Source organism: Anoplophora glabripennis, unplaced genomic scaffold (genome assembly GCF_000390285.2).
Source record: "Anoplophora glabripennis isolate ALB-LARVAE unplaced genomic scaffold, Agla_2.0 scaffold115, whole genome shotgun sequence".
Lineage (NCBI taxonomy): Eukaryota > Metazoa > Arthropoda > Insecta > Coleoptera > Cerambycidae > Anoplophora > Anoplophora glabripennis.
Genome location: NW_019416234.1, coordinates 304964 through 325057, shown reverse-complemented (window position 1 = coordinate 325057; position 20094 = coordinate 304964). Strand labels below are relative to the sequence as shown.

The following is a 20094-nucleotide window of genomic DNA, read 5'->3' as shown; positions in this document are numbered from 1 at the left end:
TAATTGTAGCGTTAAATAAAGGTTTAAGAACTTTTCAAATAAAAATAATTACTAAAATTTTGATTTTATTTTAGATGCAGAATTTTTCGAAAACTATATTTCAAATAATAAACCTTCATTGGAAATGCAGGTGTCAAAGAACTTACAAAGTAAATATTCACAATTGAAAATGTATTTTTGCTGATTATTTTATTTTTCATAGATGAAGAATCATGGACTTGAAGCAGAGGCAATATTGTTGTTAGGGCAATGTTTAAAAAAACAAAAACTAGACTTACGAAACCCTAAAATTAAAAAAAAAAAAAGATTTATGGAAGTCCATACAAATGGAAATGGCGAAGCAGGTCTATACAAATTTGGACGAAGGAAGAATCGAAAGGAAGTTTCGAAATATGAAGAATACTTACAAAACTATTAAAGACAATAAAAAGAAAAGTTCTACAGGCAGAGAGACAGTAAAATGGGGATATTTCGACATGATGGATGATGCATTTGAGGAGGGCAAAACGATTAATTTGGGAGCTACAGTGTCCTCTATATCTTCGACACCAGGAATATCAAGAATATCCCATGAAAATATGATACAAATGGAAAACTTGGCAGGTCCTTTGGCAGTTGCATCTGTTGTCACTTCTGAGGTTTCATCTTCCATAGCACACATCGAAAACTTGGCAGGTCCTTCAGTTGCAACCACGATCACTTCCAAGGATAAATCTTCTTTGTTGCATTCTGCGTCCTTCATACCGCCTTCATCTGGAGTAGGGAAAATACTCTCCCCAACAACAAAAGCTGAGAGAGGAGAGAAACTCTATGGTTTGAGAAAAAAACAAATCGAATTGGAAGAAAACAGAGTCTCTGAGTTAAGGATGCTTAGGGAATTAGTAGAACGAAGCAATCTGATCCAAGCAGAACGGAACGAACTTTTAAAAATATTAGTTGAAAAAAAATAATAACAAAAACTACATATATATTTATATATTAATGTAAATANACATATTGTGTAAAAGTAAAAGGGATGACTACTTTTCCTCTACTTTTAATTTTTATTCCATTTTAAAAAATGTTTAGAGAATATTAATCTTTGATAAATTGAACTGTTTTCGATAAATTCACGCTTACATGATAGGGCATTTAAAATTTCATAACAATGATAACATATGCTTTGAAATGTATTTTAATTATGTTATCGCTCGAACGAAAAATTATATTAAAACAATGTACCCTTATTTTTGATGTAATGTCTGTCCTGAAAATATATCAAATGATTTTATTGTAAGGAAACATCCATATATCCTAGTTAACATTGAATTCAATCTGTAACTTCTTTGCAATTTCTTTAATGCTAATTTGTAAAGAATCTAAACTTAACTTGATATAAGAGTGACTTCAATCATTTCTAAGTTGACTTTAAACAAGTAATTATCGTTGTGAGTAGCTACGTATGACAAAATTTATTTTAGTTTAAACTGGAAATAATTCATTGTGAAAATTGTGTAAAAAAAATTTGAAAAGCTATGAAAATAAAGACAAGCTTGAAATACAGAACTATAATGCGAGTCTGTCCAGACAAATATAAACGTATATATTTGAAAACCTGTGTATTGGACGGCATACTCACATCATTTTTTATTTTACCATAGCTTCATTTTGGATTCAAATATGTACGGTTAGAGATTATGATTGTAGTAGATTGATATTATTTTGTATTATTGATGTGTATTAGTTTATGTATAATATTGTCCCTATCTTCCAAAACCCTTACGTTACCTTCATAGATTTATGACTTATTAAAGCTAGATAAATATTTATTAATAAATTGCACACGTTTAATGCAGTGAATATTTCAATCATTATTCTTATAAATATTTGTCAACAATGGATTGGAACTTTTGATTGTGTAAAAAATGTCAATTCTTCCCTTTTGTTTTTTGCATACAATTTAGTAATAATTACAGTCTAACTAGCTAGATTAAACATTTATATAAAAAATGCAAAACGAATAAGGCATCTTGAATTATGGTTCAAAACTGACTTCTTTACAAAAACGAGGAATTAAATTTACTAAGAAATTATGAAATTTAAAGAACAATCACCCGTTTATTAATGTTTATCTTGAAATAAATAACTTTATTTAAATTTCTAAAGGTGATTATTAATTTGATACATTTCTAGCACATTTGCATTATATGACAAAATAAGAATATTCTAAGAAATATTTTTAGAAATCTTTACATGCGGTGAACTAATCTTTTTATGGGCACATAGTTGCGGTTTATGTAAATCTTCTATTCCTAAAATTGGCATCAGTATTTTACCGTATTTTTTGTTTAAAAATTTTCATGTAGTTATTTTAAATTACAAAATTACAGTGTTCTTAAAGGCTCATTTGACGACATATTATTTCAATATTAGATACCTATACTGAACATAGAGGGTGTAACTTTGAAAGAAAAGGATTAAAAATAAAATTTCCAAACCAACTTCCGTGAAGTTCTGCTCTTTGGTGCGTTACTTTTGTTGAGTGGGTGGTCGCCACGAGCTCCTAGAAAAACGAAAATTCAATTCTTTCAAATAAGATAAACCATGAAACAGTATTTAACAAGTAATCTTGATTCGTATAGATGCTTTTTCTTAATATCATACAAAAACTTGAACATTACAGAACAAAATATGCTGTACCGTCACTAAACACTGAAATATATAAGGTTATATACCTATACCACTGTAAACAGATAAAATCGAAAACTAAACTAAGAATGTAACCAAATGGAACAGTGATAACGTATTCAGCGTTTCATACCAGGTGTCAAGACAGTCGACGTATTCATTTTCAAAGGCGGCATTGTAACAGAACAGCGATGACTAACCTCTGTTACGTCTGGGAAGCGTTCGGAACATGATAGAATTCAGCTTAAATTTAAACTGTTCATGGTTAATTTTGTAGTTACTTTATTTATTTTGGATTAATTTAATATCTAAAGGTTGGACACATACCTACTGTATTTGTGTACATCCTTATTTTAGGTATCCTAAATCTACTGTACGTAGTGACAGTAGTACAATTAAAAGGTCCTTGACACTGCGATTCACAAATTTAATACATACACTGCTTAAAAAACTGATAACAAAATTATTTGTAAACCTTAAAACAGTACATATTAGTATTCATAATTATTTTTTGTTATGTTCGTTTATTAAAATAGCAAATGTAATAATTATTTTAAAACATAAATTAGTTTTATTTACAAATGTTGCAATGGCCTGTCGGGCCTCCCACCATTTGGTTTAGGGCTTTTCGTATATAACAAAAGTTATATGTCAAATTGTTATAGGAGGCACATATACGATATTTAAGTTCATTTTCACTTAACCAACGGATTTGTGATATTTTTATCAAATTCTAAGAGGTTATTCTCCATTTGGACTTTAAAACCCATAATAAACAATGTGTTGTAGTATCATAAAATACTGATTGTGTAGATATGTTATTGAAGTATTGACGTCTAGTATTGAAGAGTAACTGAAGATTAAATCCAATAAGGGGTTAATGAGTAGAATTGCTGTGTTTCACGTTCGTAATTCATTTCATCAGTATTAATTATTCAGTGATTACGTATCTTTTCCTAATTGAATTTAATTAATTATTATTTTTATATTTATTATCTATTTTTAATTCTTAATATCGATTAAAAGATCCAAGTGATTTAACTGCTTTCATTTCCTCGGCCAATATTTGACCCAAAAATCCCTTTTTCTCTATTTATATACCAAAAATTAGCAGTATCGCTAAAAAAATTCTAAGCACCCTTCTAAAATGTTGATATTGTTTCAGTATTTATATTAGTAAACATTTGCAGTATTATTCATGTTATAAAGCGACCTTAAATGACTAGTAGTACTAATCCAGGTTTCATATTAGGTACATTAAAAGAAATCAGATTAGAATTCAACTTAATAAGACCACCAAAACTCTCAAATATGACTGTGTTAACCGATCTTGAAATGTTGACAAAAGAACCAAAACCAAATCTAAAAGGTAAGTTTGAAAAAGGCAAGGGCAACTTACTCGATGTGTAAGTCAATTAGGTACATATGCCATGAATGTACTGGGTGTGAAAAATATTTATTCCGTGATTGTTATCGTCAATAACTCCGTTGAGACACACCATATATGTAGATACAGTTGCTACAAAAGCAGTAGGGTGACGTTTAAAGGGTGCCATATTACCAGTGAATATTTTGAGTTCAGTTTTAACATTTTGATAACAGTTACATGCAAAAATGTAATGAATACATAGGGAATTAACAGATAAAAAGATTGTAATAGTCGTATGGCCTTTTATTTACAACAAATAAAATGGGGCTTCTTTTTAACTTCCTTAATATATGTCATTATTTATTATTTAATTTTATATCACACACAGCTTTTTATTTAAAAATTATATTATGAGAAAATATCAGTTAGGTATAAGAATAATTTGCAAATTTTTCTTAAATATATAGTCAGTTTAACCAAAAAGGATCAGCGAAGAGGTTGATTTTATAAATTTAGTTTTGATTATAGAAATTAGAAATATGAATTGAAAATGAAAATAAAACAATGTTTTTCGATACCAGAGATATAGGTACCTATGTAAAAGACACAGCCTCTTAACTGTTGATATCGATTGATACTAGCATTACATGACGCCTCCAATAGTCGTTAAACAGCTAGTAACAAACAATTTTCCAAAATAAAAACTAAAAATGTGTTTAAATATAATTAATACAAAAAAACCACTTGATACATTGAAAATGTTAAATAACGTAATCATTCAAAGACATATTTTACATTTTTGTTCTCTTATCATCTTTTGACAAAGATGAACACGTAAAATACAGCTACCTACTACAAAGACATTCTTTTGCTTTCACAATAAATTGAGATTGATTCATCAGCTTCCTTTGTATAAAAAAGTAAATATTAATATTATAAAATTATATCGAAACATTAAATTCCTAGAAAAAATTACATTCTAAAACAGTAGTGTAACAGGGATATACTGAAAGTCTGTAAGGAAACTCCGGGATATGATTCTATGGATTAAAATAATAGCAGTATGAAATGACATTTTTTTCGAATTGTCAATTGTTTGCAAGTTACAGCTTGTCAAATTCAATTTTTCTTTATTTTTCTATTTAAATAACTTATTTAATTCATGTTCGATTAGCCTCTCATTTGGCACACCCACTAAGTAGATGTAGCTCTATTGGACCAGTCAGAGAAAAGTTTCATTATGCGCCGCTAGAGGGCACTTTACCTAGAACTCNATAGCGATTTAATGCTAAACGGTTACATTTATCGACTTGAACATAATTTTTTCTGACATTATTTTTCTTTCCAATAATGTTTAAATTTCTGTGATGTCTAGCAAGAGAAAAAAGTTATGAACAAAACAAATTTTGAAATAATGAAAATTTTCTCTGACTGGTCCAATAGAGCTTCATCTACTTAGTGGGTGTGCCAAATAGTATACCAATCGAACTTAAATTAAATAAGTTATTTAAATAGAAAAACAAAAAAATTGATCTTTGACAAGCTGTAACTTGCAAACAATTGACAATTCGAAAAAATTTGCATTACCTACATAATGTTATTATTTTAATCCGTTGGATCACCTCCCGGAGTTTCCTGGCGGACTTTCAGAACACCCTGTATATAGCATGTTGTCCATAAAGTAATTGTTTCCAGCAATATTAGCATCAGTTACGAGCCTTGTCTGAGTTTGGATATCTTTTGCATATTTAGATTTCTTGTATTTAATTCTTGTGTTTAACTCCATTTCTAGAATTAACTTAATCCCGTTGAAATACAATACTAAATAGAAATTTAATATAAAAGGTAAAAACTAGTTTATTAAAAAAATCGATTTACATCTAGTCACACCTGAAAACAATGAAAACAAAGGTTGTCTTTATCAAATCTCAAACGATTTTAAGTAAAATGTGATTTATTCTGTATACTAGTTTTGTTCCTAGAGCAACAAAACTGTTTCCAATAATCAGACCCATTCGCATCTGATTCGAAATATAGAATTTTGAACCTTCTAAGCATTTTATCGGAATGCGAATGCATCTGACTGTTAGAAATTGTTACGAATTACCTTTGACTATATAGTCAAGGGAATTACTCAAGGAACAAAACTATTACTTAGGTAACTAGTCGTTGAGAATATTCAGTTAACTATGAAAATTTGAATAATGATTTGAGACATACAGTCTGTACGATATTTATTGAGATAGAATTCCAAGAAGACCCCTGCGTCACTTTCTTCGAATTAACCGCATTCGACACCCAAGTTAGAAAGATTGAAAGTTTCAAGGCACGCCTCTGCCGCGGCAAATTATTACAGTAGTTCCGATAACTAACAGAACTTTATTGGCTTATCCATTTGTTGGAATTTTATCTCAAAAATTATTGTACGGATTGTATATCACGGTCTAAGCTTTTAGTTTTCTTTTTATCGTATTATTTTGTTTTCCCAAAAATTGTGTTTCATTTAATAATATGACTATATTGGCAAAATTTTCGATTTTTTAACTTCTCCCTCTCTAATACAGTCTCACAGTCATCAAATTTCAACATTAAAGGTCTCAATGTCTACTATGGTAAAGTTTACTTATTCACAAACAAGGTATACCTACTGTAGGATATAGTCTTTAGAATTTTGTATCTTTTTTGAGGTCAAGTTTTTAATAGGATTGTTAAGAAAGCAGTGCTACTATTAAACCTATTAACAATTATTTTTAATTTTTAGGATGAATCTTGAATATGCGGTATTTTTACAGCATGTAGGTATACCTAGCATTCTGTTGTCTTTGAAAATTATTTCTAGTTTCTATATTTCCGCACGTTCTGTTAATAATTTTGATGTTGACTATCCAATAACATAGTTTTCACGAATTTGTATATAATCATAGAAACATTTTATTGTCAGTTTTCTTGAGACTGTAAGAAAAATTGGACTTACTTTCATTCAATTTCTGTCCACACCCGACTGAGTGAAATTTTCCTCTATTAGTATAAGTACAACTAAAATTATATGAGTTAAACTATCGGTTTTAGTTCAAATATTATCGAAAATATGCCTACTATTGACTAAAAATGTACTCAATAATTTAACTCGATGGATTCACTCATTGTCAGTACCTTTTTGCTTTCACTCAGACCCATTTTTTTATAGTGTATGTCTGTGTGGATTGAAATTTAAATACCTATTAGCATTTATTGATTTTCAATATACACTTAGGTATATATACAGTCATGACAACGTATTAAAATGAATTTAATCAATCGATTACATAAATGATAAAGAACAATCGTTCTTTATCATTTATGTAATCCAAAAAAAAAAATTTAAAACATCAAAATGATACGGACATATTAGGAAAATATCATCAACATATCTCAACCAAATCATAGGTTGTTTGTTTAATCTTTTATTATATTTCTCTTCAAAATATTCCACTATATTCTTTAATATTACAGAAAGCGTTTCACAACGAAACTATATTATAATTTGTATCAGGATGATTCAAAAGGTAGTTATTTTTAAACGCTTAAGAGTTTCTTAATCTTCAGAAAGAACAGAATATCTGTAAAGTTGTGCAAATTGGTGAATAATTTAATTTGTTCATTTAAATTTTTATTTAGACATCATATAACGTTAAAAATATATTAAAAGACATGCTTTACACCACCTGCATTATGTAATATTACAATCCACTATTTACTTTGACGAACGGAATCGGTGTAAAGGACAAACACTAAAGCCCTTAATAGTCCTCATTAAGATATCACTGGCCTAATCTTATTTGTTTATTTATCTGAATAATAAAAAAAAACATTCTGAATTTGCAATGGCAGAGCGCAGGCGAAAAGGGGGGTATAAAACCGGATCCGCTTGAATCAGCGCACACCTACGTCCGCGTTGCCGTGCTGCTCTCGTGCTTGCTTGCGCTCCTCGAACCTCCCCAAACTAACCCACATCTTACGATCCGCTGCTTCATCGGTGAGTAACACTTTCCAAAGTTTGTCACTTAATTCTACGTAAGAGTCTTTGAGGTTTTTCAGCACTTTTCAGTTTACGTTCTGTCTAATACCAGTTGTGCAGTGGGGAATTTGAAAAGTTTTACTTTGGCAATTTGTCTCGATTTATACTCGAGTGGAAATGTATAGTTTGGCCGCTGAATCATGAATATTGTCAGTACACACCTTTAAAGTGCCGGTATTAATAAAAATTGTTCCACATTATACAGTAAACACGTTTTTAACACATACTTTTGTAATATAAAATAAAAGTCTGGTAATGTTGGCTGAGATGCAAAGCCTTCTTTCGCAATCCAGGTCACTTTACAGGAGAAGCTAAAAACAGTATTTAAAAAAATGTGTATCTCAAATCTGATTCAAAGTTGTGTAAGTCAATACATAAATTTAATACCATGAAAACTTTACTACTCAGTATTTCTCTAATCGGTGCATAAAATATTGATCTATAAACAATAACATTACAAATAGCTACACGCATACACTCTTTTAAGATTAACATTGAATTTACACATCTTTAATATTATGTCATGACATCCAAACCATTTAAATGTGACCTATATCGTTTTTGTAAAAAGATGTGGGACGATATTTAAAAGAACTTCTTTACAAAATCCCAAATAAACGAATTTCTTTGGAGTTAGGTACAGTTTTGCATATCGGCCGACAATATTCATATACATCGCAGAATTTGAGAAGTTATCTGCTCCAAATTTGTTAAGAGTGTGAAGTAAAGTGCATACTATCATAATATTATGAAAATACTTTCGGGAAGTTGCAGTGATTTAAAAAAAATGGCGGTATGTCATTTCACCCATACAAATTAAGATTAGACAGCATACCTACTGCTTATTATGCTTAATTTAGAACTAATTATGTATGAAAATTAAGTAACGCTGATTAAAACTTAAAATTTGTATGGCTTTTAATTTTCTATTTGAATAAAAGTCTACCTACATTATAGGTAAATTCATTAATTGATCTTTATGCATTCCCTACTCTTTTTTGTGGGTCAAGCATAATATATTTTTTTGCATATTCAGCAAAATTTGATTACAGATTTGCACGTTCATATTTTATTTTGCTAGTATCAATTTTGGAATTATTCTCATCGGTTTCTATTCCGGTTATAATAAAGATGGCGTAGCCCCAATTTATCCTCACTGGACGTACTCAATCATCTGAAATACAACTTTTTTCAATAATCAATAGTTCTATAATGGTATTAAGCTTTACCTAAAAAAGTTTTATCACTTTTATTGAGATTTCCCTAAACTAATTACCACAGTAGGACATTATTTTTTTAATATTATGAATGAAAATATTTGACATGCTTCCATTTCTTAATTACATAGTTTACTTAAATGGTTAAATAATCGACATATACATGAGAGGTTACAGTCTATAGATAATTGCAAATACATTATTAAATTAAAACATTGCATTTAGTATCCTAAACAGTAAGTTTGCCGTCCTAACGGATATGTTACTGCAGTTGAGCTTTTCGTAGTTTTTTCTTATAGAAAAATTGTAAATATAAAACTAAATGTTCTTTATTAGATAGTTCTTAAATATCTAAAAAGATATGATAAAGTACAGTCAACATACCACCATCAATAACAAAGTATATACAACACTCGGAATTGTTATACAATTTTTTTTTTAATAAACTGATTGATTAAATAGATTCTATTGAGAAAAAATATTTAAAGCAAAGATTATAACCTACGGTAGGCTAAAAACATTAATTTGTATTCTTAGAGAATTCTACGTTGTATATTTTTCATACAGTCTTATTTTTGTAAGCTATGTACAGTGGTATAGATAAATACTGTGATTTAAAATAGATAAGTTGCTTAAATATTCAGACCCTTAAAAAGGTACCGTCGTTATTTTTTAAATTGGTAAAAATTCGGAACATGCCATTGAAAAGCCATTAATATTATGCAACTGTTTATAATTTAAAAAAGTATAACTAATAGAATTATCTACATTTTAAAATAAAAGGATGATTCCCCTGCCAAGGGGAGGATTTTTTTTTATATGGGCACCACATTATATAACGTTTTTATTACGATCATAGATAAAATTTCCTTACAAGTACAAAATCATGTTTACAATTTATATTATATACACGGTAAGTCATTAATAATGTTACACAGCTTAATGGCAGATTGTTTACGACAAAATATAACGATTGAGCTAAACATGCCTTAATCAATTGTTGCTCCTTTTCGTTGTACCGGGTGCTAAAGTTGAAAAAATATTTTCGATATTTTGCTATTTTTTAAGTATCGTTTTGAAAATTGTAGTTTTACGTTTTTTGAGGTGGCAAATACGAATATGCAAACAGTATTCGGGTCACGTCTAGGGGGCGCTAGTTATACTATAAATGTAAAAATATTTCTAACTTTTTGTATTTTACAATTTTGATTTTTTTATCTGGAAATTGTTGAACTACGTTCAATTCTAAATAAAAAAGGTATACTTGTTACATATGGATAAACTCAACCGTTTCCGAAATACAGACGTTTCAAGTTTTTGAGATTCGGCGGGAAGTAAATTAGAAAATGGGCAGGTGCTAAGTTACCAAGCCAGAAATAGGAATTAAGACAAACATTACGTCAACTGAATATTTTATTATGCATATCTTAACAAATTATTAATAAATAAAAAAAGATTGTCAAAGCAACCACCAGCGATTTCAATGCACTGTTATTTAAATTTTGTCTGACGTTAAATAATTGTTGTTTGATAATATGAACTAATTCTTGAATATCTGTCCACAGTTGTTATTGACTATTAATGTATTTGTAAACTAGAGATTTAATATTGCCCCAAAAGTAAAAATCCAGTGGATTTAAATAAGGGCTGCGTGCAGGCCAAGGTACTTCTCTATCGCTAATAAAAATGCTAAGAAAGTGCATTGAAGTCGCTGGTGGTTGCTTTGAGAATCTTTTATGATTAATAATTTATCAAGATATGGATAATAAAATTTTCAGTTGCTGTAATGTTAAGATTTCTAATTTAATTCCCGCCGAATTTCAAAAACATACTTTAAACGTCTGTATCTCGAAAGCATTGAGTTTATCGATTTGTAACAAGTATACCTTTTTTATTTATAATTGAACCTTAGTTCAATAATTTCTAGATAAAAAATTCAAGATTGTAAAATAAAAAAAGTTAGACATATTTTTATATTGATAGGGCAGTATAGGTAAATAGCGCCCCTTAGACGTGATCCCAACACTATTTGCATATTCGTATTTGCCACCTCAAAAAACGTAAAACTACAAATTTTCAAAACAATCGGTTCATACAAAATATAGCAAAAAATGTAACACCCGGTAGAACGAAAAGGAGCAACAATTGATTAAGGCATGTTTGGCTCAATCGCTATATTTTGACTTTAGCAATCTGCCATTAAGCTGTGTACCATTATTAATGACTCACCCTGTATTTGGTCATTTCTTCTGAAGCACAGAGTAGCATTATGTAAAAACATTTTGAATATCTCAATATCTGATATTGTTTATGGTTTTTTAATTATGTAGATGAATACTGTTAAATCAGAGATATCGTGGATGTCAAAAGTTTGCCTCGGGTATCAAACTGTATATTAGAACAAAATGCCTTTACAAATAATAAAATTATAACTTTTTCTCAAGATGATAAAATGTATCACTGTATCATCGGTACACTATAAACTCGAGCAGCAAATAGTAGAATTTTTGCAATGTATTGGAGTATACCTATGCATAAATAACCTTTTTTAAATAATTGAATGTATATAGTAAAATACTCAAAGTATCTTATAAAGTTACAGCATCATAAACAAATCCTCGCAGTAATAACCTAAGAAATAATTCACAAAGTTTTCTTTTCTGATAATTTCATATTTCCCTTCTAAAATCTTACTTAAGTATTTATAACTACTTATTTTACTTTACAATTAATTTTAATCATTTACATATACAAACATTTAACATATACATTTTGATAACATAATCCCATAAAATCCAGCATATCTAATGATCAGTTTCAATATCTATAAATAATTTGTCGTTTGGCGCACGTTTGATTATAGAGTTTACAATGTACTGTATCTGTATCCCCTATCTGTCAATACCTACTCGAATTCGTACTTCAGTATTACTAAAGCTTACGTAAATAATCGAATATCGTATTATTTTCATTGCATTATTATTTGTAAATTAATAGTGTTATTATAAATACATATATTTATCAGGGTTATTGCGATAATGTCAGTTAATAAAAGGTAATCTTCAATTAGAAATTAAAAAATGAATTACCTTCACATATGTCTGGTAAATTAATTAATTAACTAATTTTAAGATACTTGATACAAAATACAATCCATTTTTAACATCTATATGTAAAGAAATTTAGAGTGTTTTAAAGCAGGAAGTAATTAGGAAACTTATTAGCACTCACAGTGGAGAATTCAACATATTCCTCGCGTAATGTGTAAATTTGACAATTTTTTCAGAGCTGGTCCCTTCTGGCTTATCAGTGGTAATTTCCCAAGAGCTTTGATGATTGTGAAATAAATTTATCGCGCTTTCCACCTTGCGTAAAGAGGAAGTCTTTCCGTTAGAACATTTTTCATAATTTATATATCTTTAATGTGCATTTAATTTATGTTATCAGCAGTTAAAATATAAAGAGAAATATGAAAAAATGGAACAATATTGGTTCAATATTTTTTCCTTCTGATAAAATGCGATATTACTTACCATTTCCGGAAGAGAAATATCACTTTAGAGGGGTCATGTACTTAAAGAAGTGAAAACATGAATTACTATTGGCTGCTATATCATCAGTAAAGTGACCTAAACCAAAAATATGGTTTAACGAAGCGAAACCAAATTATTAAGAACGGTGGAACAATTTATTATACACCTTGGCCAAAACTTGCATTTTTATTCTTTGACAGCTTGATGATGACTTAAGCAGGCTCGTTCATAAAAGTACAACTTTTGGCCTATACAGGGTGTCCCGATACTTGATACAAAAAAGTCGAGTACAGTTAAATATAATCTAAAATAATATCAGTTCTTCATATAATTTTTTTCATGCGGGCCTTCGTTAACAAGTTACGGGCCCTCAAATGGGGTGCAAATTAAAAAGTTATTTCTATTTACAGTCTCTAAACCATTAACTTCAGTATGATGCAAATTTGGTGATCGATAACACATGCGTACAGCTTGTTTTTTATGTTGTAAGTGAACCTTCATTATGTCCAGATCGCCAGGGACGGACTATGCCAAATGGTTAACAACCCAGAATATTTGCATCGATGACGATCGCAATCTACCTGTATCAAAAATAAATTCCCTGAAGAATTTGCTAACGATAGTACCATCTTAGTTAAACACGGTAAAATTAACAGTTTAGGAAATATTTGTGATTTTATGTCACAGTGCACATCGAGCTGCGCCTCCACAATTTCTTGTTTTTAATTTTTAATTGCACTTAATTACTATGTTAGAAGCATACATATTTTTAAAATAAGAGTCTAGAAAATCATACTGTCTGCTAATGTAAATTTCGTTAACAAAATTCGACAAACACACTTTACACATAACACAAAATAGAAAAACAAAACAAGAATAAGTTAGTTAAAAAAATAATTTAAAAGAAAGAAAATTTTCAAATTACATTTCAATATAGACACCTTCCACCTCCACACAGATCCTAAGCTACGAATGTTATTTGTTTGTACACAAAAAAGGTAATAATTTAATAGATCCATACGTTTTTGAGGAACGTCTGAATGGACATCGATATTTGGAGTTTTTGCAAAATAATTTGCAGCTATTAGACGATGTTCGATTAGACACCCGAAGAAACGTTTGGTTCATGTACGATGGGGCTCCTCCCCATTTCAATATTGATGTACGAAATTATTTATCCATTGTGTTTAATAATAAATGAATTGGGTGAGGAGACCCACTTTCATGGCCACCACGTTCACCAAACTTTAATCCTATGCACTTCTTCCATCGGGAAGTTTAGTGTAGGTAACCCCAGTACTGACAACGGATGAATTTCTACAAAGAATTAATTTCCATTGTGATAATATTAGACATACCTCAGAAATGCTTTTTCGTGTACAAACAAATAACATTCGTGTCCATATTGGAAATGTTTTTTGAAAGTTCTCTTCCTTTTAAATTATTTTTTTTAACTTACTTTAACTTATTCTTGTGTTGTTTTTCTATTTTGTGTTACGTGTAAAGTGTACTTGTCAAATTATGTTAGTGAAAATTGCATTAGCAAACAGTAATATTTTCTAGACTCTTATTTTAAAAATAAGTATGGTTCTAACATAGCGATTATGTCCAATTAAAAATTAATAAAAAAAAATGGTGGAGGCGCCGCTCGATGTGCACTGTGGCATAGAATCACAAATATTTCCTAAACTATTAATTTTACCGAGTTGAACCGAGAGGATATTATCGTTGGCAATTTCTTCAGGGAACTTGTTTTTGATACAGGTAGATTGCGATCATCATCTATGCAAAATTTCTGAGTCGTTAACCATTGGGCATAGTCCGTCCCTGGAGTTGTGGGCAAAAAGAAGTTTAACTTATAATATCAAAAACAAGCTGTACCCATGTGTTATCGATCACTAAATTTGCAGCATGCTAAAGTTAATGGTTTAGAGACTGTAAATAAAAATAGCTTTTTAATTTTCACCTTTGAGGGCCCGTAACTTATTAACGAAGGCCCGTATAAAAAAAATTATATGAAGAACTGATATTATTTTGACATCTATTTGTACTCGACTTTTTTGTATCAAGTACCTGGACACCCTGTATACGTATACATACATAAATCCTGTTATCATATTCGTGAACTTAATTTCACCAAAAGTTATTTTGGGACAGTGTCTCGTATAATTCTTCATGAACGTATAAATAAAAGTTATAGACCAGTTTTTCTTCCATGATGATATCAGACTTTGATGAATCATAATATTTTATTAGTTTATCGTAATTAATGGCCATTATTTAGACGCCTTTTAGATCAAAAGAATTATGACATTGTGTTTATGTTATTAGTTTTATATTCATTAATATGATAATAAAAAATATTATTTAAATTAAATATTAGGTGCAACAAAGACTTATTCCTATCATTAAAATAAATTAAAAAAAGAAAAGTTTTTCCTACTAAAATTATTCTTAACGGGCCCACCATCTTAAAAAAGCGAAAGTTAAGTTTTCGAATATTTTAAATGAACAATGGAACTCTCATTGATGGAAGCTTTTTGGTATATTCTATTTGACAGAAAAAACTATTAATCATTTGTGTTTATTCTACATTTCTTTGTTTGCAATGGAAGAGAATAAGAATGTGAAGCATAAAAAAATCTATATACATCACTGTTTCGCTTTACTTTTCACAGCCCGTCTTTTTGTTTAACTAAAGACCTCAAAATAAATTTCCTTCTAACAGAAGAAGGACAATATATACGGTTTATGCGTTGTCTTCCATTCATTCATCGATTAGTAAATCCTGAACCGTCAGTGTGGGTCAAAAGGTCTCCGGGAGTTTTCTAATGAGGCCCTCGAGCTTTTTTGTTTGTCACAGGATGCCTTGGGTATACCTATACCGGATCGAAGACCGTTCCTCTAGGGTAATTTGAAAAAATAAGGCTAAGGAATAGACGTCTTTATATAATATGACACAAAATGTAACAAGGTTTATCTTTTCTCTTATAAGTCATCAGATATTTTATATTGCTGGATTATTGTATCATGTCTAAAATTTGGTTTGACAACGAGGAACAATTTAAATTTATCAATATTATTTTATCATTTTGGCTTTAAAGCACATATAGAGAAGAACATCGCAATTAACGTTTTGATTGATATAATTAGGTATAATGTGTCCTTCTAAACTTTTTTCACAGTTTTTTTTTTAAATTTACTTCAATTTGTTTTCAAATACTATTCAAATATTGTATAATAAGGATTAATATCCTTATTATCTCTGAACCTTAAAATTACTAATTATCTACAAGGTCATATTATTGAATTTCATTACCTTAAGGTGAAATTCGTATCTATCTGTAAAATAAATATAAAACATACGAGTAGACCGATTATTCAGCAAACTTCCTAAATTGAATTTTCTGGTTAAAATATTACAGGGTAATTAAGCTTTTCGGGATCTAATAAAACTTCCGGTCTTTATTTCATGTTTAAAACATGCATACTCACTTAATTTAGTATACCAGATGTGTTAACTTCGTCCCTTATCTTTTAAAACAAAATATAGGGTAGCTTATGGAAACTGAATTTCTGTGCAATTTCATGTATGCATTAATGGGCAAAGAGAAACATAACTTTGGAACCCCATAATAGAAATTGATAATAATAAGATAGTGGATAAAAATTAAAATTGTAACTAGTAACTAGTAACCACTAGAAAGAAGAACACAACACTCGGGTATACTGATAATCATCGCATAAGGTGCATATGGGAGTGTATCCTTCATATGGTCAATCTAGTTTTCCTCCTCTCTGAACAGAACTGATAGTTATAATCCATACTTTTAAGTTGCTGACTACAAATCAATTGTACGCAATAGTGAATTAGAAACTTTTTCTAACAGTCAGACGTAATGGCATCTGATTCGAAGCAATAAATGTTTACCCTTATGTAAACGTTATATCCCAATGCGCATGCGCCTGACTGTCGAAAACTATTTTGAATTGCTCTAGGAACAAAGCAGATCTGAACATCTGTGATGCGCGTGTCACGTTACTTACAGAAAAAATCTCAATTTTCCAGTTTCTCCAGACCGTCTTTTATTCGGACAAAGCTATTACATCAAAGCTATTGCGATGCACTAGTCAGAAAAATTAAGGGACATTAAAAAATCCCAAATTTTTGGGTGCAATTTTTTACCTTTTTTCAAACCAACATTTTCACTTCGAAAAAATAGGTTTATCAAAAACCAATAATTACGACTTGTAGAGAATACTTTGCAGTTTTCAAAACCCTACGTGGTTTTCTATACAGTCATTATTTCCCGAGTAATTGATTACCAAAGTAAAAAATAACGTTTTTGCTTTAACTGACGATAACTCAGCTACAAATCATCGTACAGGGCTCCAGAACCGCTCAAATGGAAGGAAATGAAATTATCTTAGTTTTATGGTGAAATTACCAAAAAAAAAAATATTGAAGTCCATAGACCTTTTTAAAGACAAGCAAAAATTTGGAAATTTTTTTTCGTTGGTTTTCTTATGACTCAAAAATCGCTGGCGCTAAAGCATTTTAAACTTCAGATCCGACAACTAGAAACTTGATGCTTCAGTTTCCTTTCTTTTGATTCTCTCTACGACCATTGCCCTCCAAGTTACAGCTCTTTGAAAACTACCCAATAATTTGGGATTTTTTAATATCTCCTAATTTTTGTGACTAATGTATAACAAATTAATGTTAAGACCTTCATTAAATACAAATACACACATACTTACTAATGTGAAATATTTATAGTCATTCATCAAATGAATATATTAATGCTGGCAATATTTATATACCTACTTTTTATTATACTATATGGGAACATTATTTCTCTTCTGACGCGAGTTGCAGCTATATGTTAATTACTAAACATTGTGAAGTTAAACAGTGATATTTTATAATTATCATCAATCTTTGTAATTATGTAAGAATTTCTTTCTACGATATTTGGATTACATTTACTCTAACGAAATTAATAGGGTAAATCTAGGAGAGATGACGCATCAGGTGAGATGACGCACTGCTCGTTCTGGCACAATTATTGGTCATAGCATATATTTGGCAACACCGGTAATTCTTATTATGTCGTCACATATATAAGTATCAAATACAGTTACATTTGAGTAGTGTTAGTGACGGTATTTTGTTAAATTTATTGAGGTTACACTAAATATTTTTACATCATTTAGAGTCAGAAAATATACAGGTACGTTAAGTTATATTTTTATTAAGTTTTCAAGGATTTTGTTGTAGATAATGAGTACTTAAGTAGTTCTAACCTCAATTTCATACATTTCCTCTTATGAACTTAGTTAAAAGCTGCTGCGTCAACTCACCTTATACTGTAAGGTGAGTTGACGCACGTAAGTGCAAGTTTATGTTGGAGCGGCACGCCAAGCCACGACAAAAGCTAGGCGCCTAGCCACGACTATTCAATGTATGTATTCTTATGGAAGTGTTCATAGTGGAGTACTAAAGCCAAGTACTAAACGCTTGGCTCCGCGCGCCGAGCCAGGCGCTGGAGCAAAGAATCTAGCAAGATATTATTTGAGCGCGGCGCGCTGATCGACGTACTGTTTTTGAGTAGAATAAAGATGTTTTTCTCTATTTTTAAATAGATACATTCTTAATTCTGGGTAGAGATGATGAAACTCAACAATTACTTTTCATCCCTGGGTTTTTGAGATGTAAACAGTATTTCCTTTTTTGTATGCTATTAAGCAAACACCATTTATTAGCGGTCGATTCTAACACAATTTCATCATCAGATAAAAACGACGAGTCGGTGTACATATTGATATGATTTTCAGCTTAAAACGCGCCAAGACGTTACAAAACTGAAGTATATACACCAGAAGAGTCCCTAGCGCTTCGCTCCAACATGTACATCTGTCGCACTCCTCGTAGCATTTGTCTAGGCGCTTAGCGTATAGCTCGGCCCGTCGCTTTTGTCGTGGCTTGGCGTGCCGCTCCAACATAAACTTACACTAAGGAGAGTTGGCGCAATAATAGACACATCGTTTAAAATTTTATTTTGTCATAAATGTTATTAATTCATCGTTTATAGCATACCGACGAAATATAAAAGAAATGGAAACTTTAGAAGAGGAGAGGGGACAATAGAACAGTTGTCTAGAGCAATCAGTGCTATCGATAGAGATGAGATGGGTATTCCTGAGGCAGGTCGCGAATTCGGTAGCCCCTAATGCACTTTGCGATGCCGAAGGAAATGTGAAGACCTCAAACTAACCCGTTTGAACCTTCAAGTACACTAGGAGCCCACAATAGGATAAATTAGTAAAGCAAAAGTTGAAAAGACATGGATTTGTACCTACGAGATCCTTTATGCGCTTTATGGCTTTTGAGTTAGCAGAAAAACTAGAATTACCATACAATTTCAACAGAAAATCTCAAGGCAGGCTATGTATGCATGGTTAGATTTTTTTTAAGAGAAATAATGAACAATACGAAAACAATTACGTTTTCGTTCAGTGTATATGCTTCTTTGTCTAACTACAGTAATGAGTATTTATATTTATTATTATTAACAAATTCCAAAATAAACCAAAAGTAAATTATATGAAGTTTTAATATGAATTTATGAAAAAAATAAAAATGTGTCATTGTTTAGCATACTGCGTTATCTCTCCTCGATACCTAAGGTGAGATGACGCAGTCATAAGAAAAAAAATGTTAGTTTTTACTAAAATCTCTGACATTTTGTCATATTTGAAGTGATATAACATAACTTATTAAGCTCTTTTAACGCAATCTGACGTTTTGCTCTTTATTTTCAATTTCATATATGTTTTATAATTATTTAAAAAAATGTGGGTCATCTTTCCTAGATTTACCCTAACATTTAGATAGAAAGTAATTCGGAAAATTCCAAAGAAAATTATAATTGGAGATACTGGCTCAGAAGTTATTTTTTTTGACATAATTTTCAAAGACCTGATTAGAAAAACATGATGAAAGACTGTAAAGAATTCCGAAAATTAACAATGTACTGAAAAAGTAGATATTGTAACATTTTAAAGGTATCTGCAATGATGGCCTAATTTATAGCAAGCCATCATAAAATGTCATAAAACGGATCCATTAGCTACACTCTTTTATTTGCTGAGAGTGCCTGTACAGCAAACATCTACAAACTAAAATGATTCGTATTACTGGAACTATCAACAAAGTATATATCTATTTTGTAATTAATGCAAAACTTT

At 30.2% G+C, this 20094-nt stretch overlaps 1 protein-coding gene across 1 annotated transcript in view; it reads left to right on the top strand.

Moving 5' to 3' along the window:
- The first annotated feature begins 7951 nt into the window (after nucleotides 1-7951).
- LOC108904392 (calexcitin-1) overlaps nucleotides 7952-20094 on the top strand; it is a 227852-nt gene continuing 215709 nt past the window's right edge. Inside the window, exon 1 of the mRNA XM_018706919.2 lies at nucleotides 7952-8051. The gene's annotated coding sequence lies outside the window, so the exon portion shown is untranslated. The remainder of the gene's footprint in view (nucleotides 8052-20094) is intronic.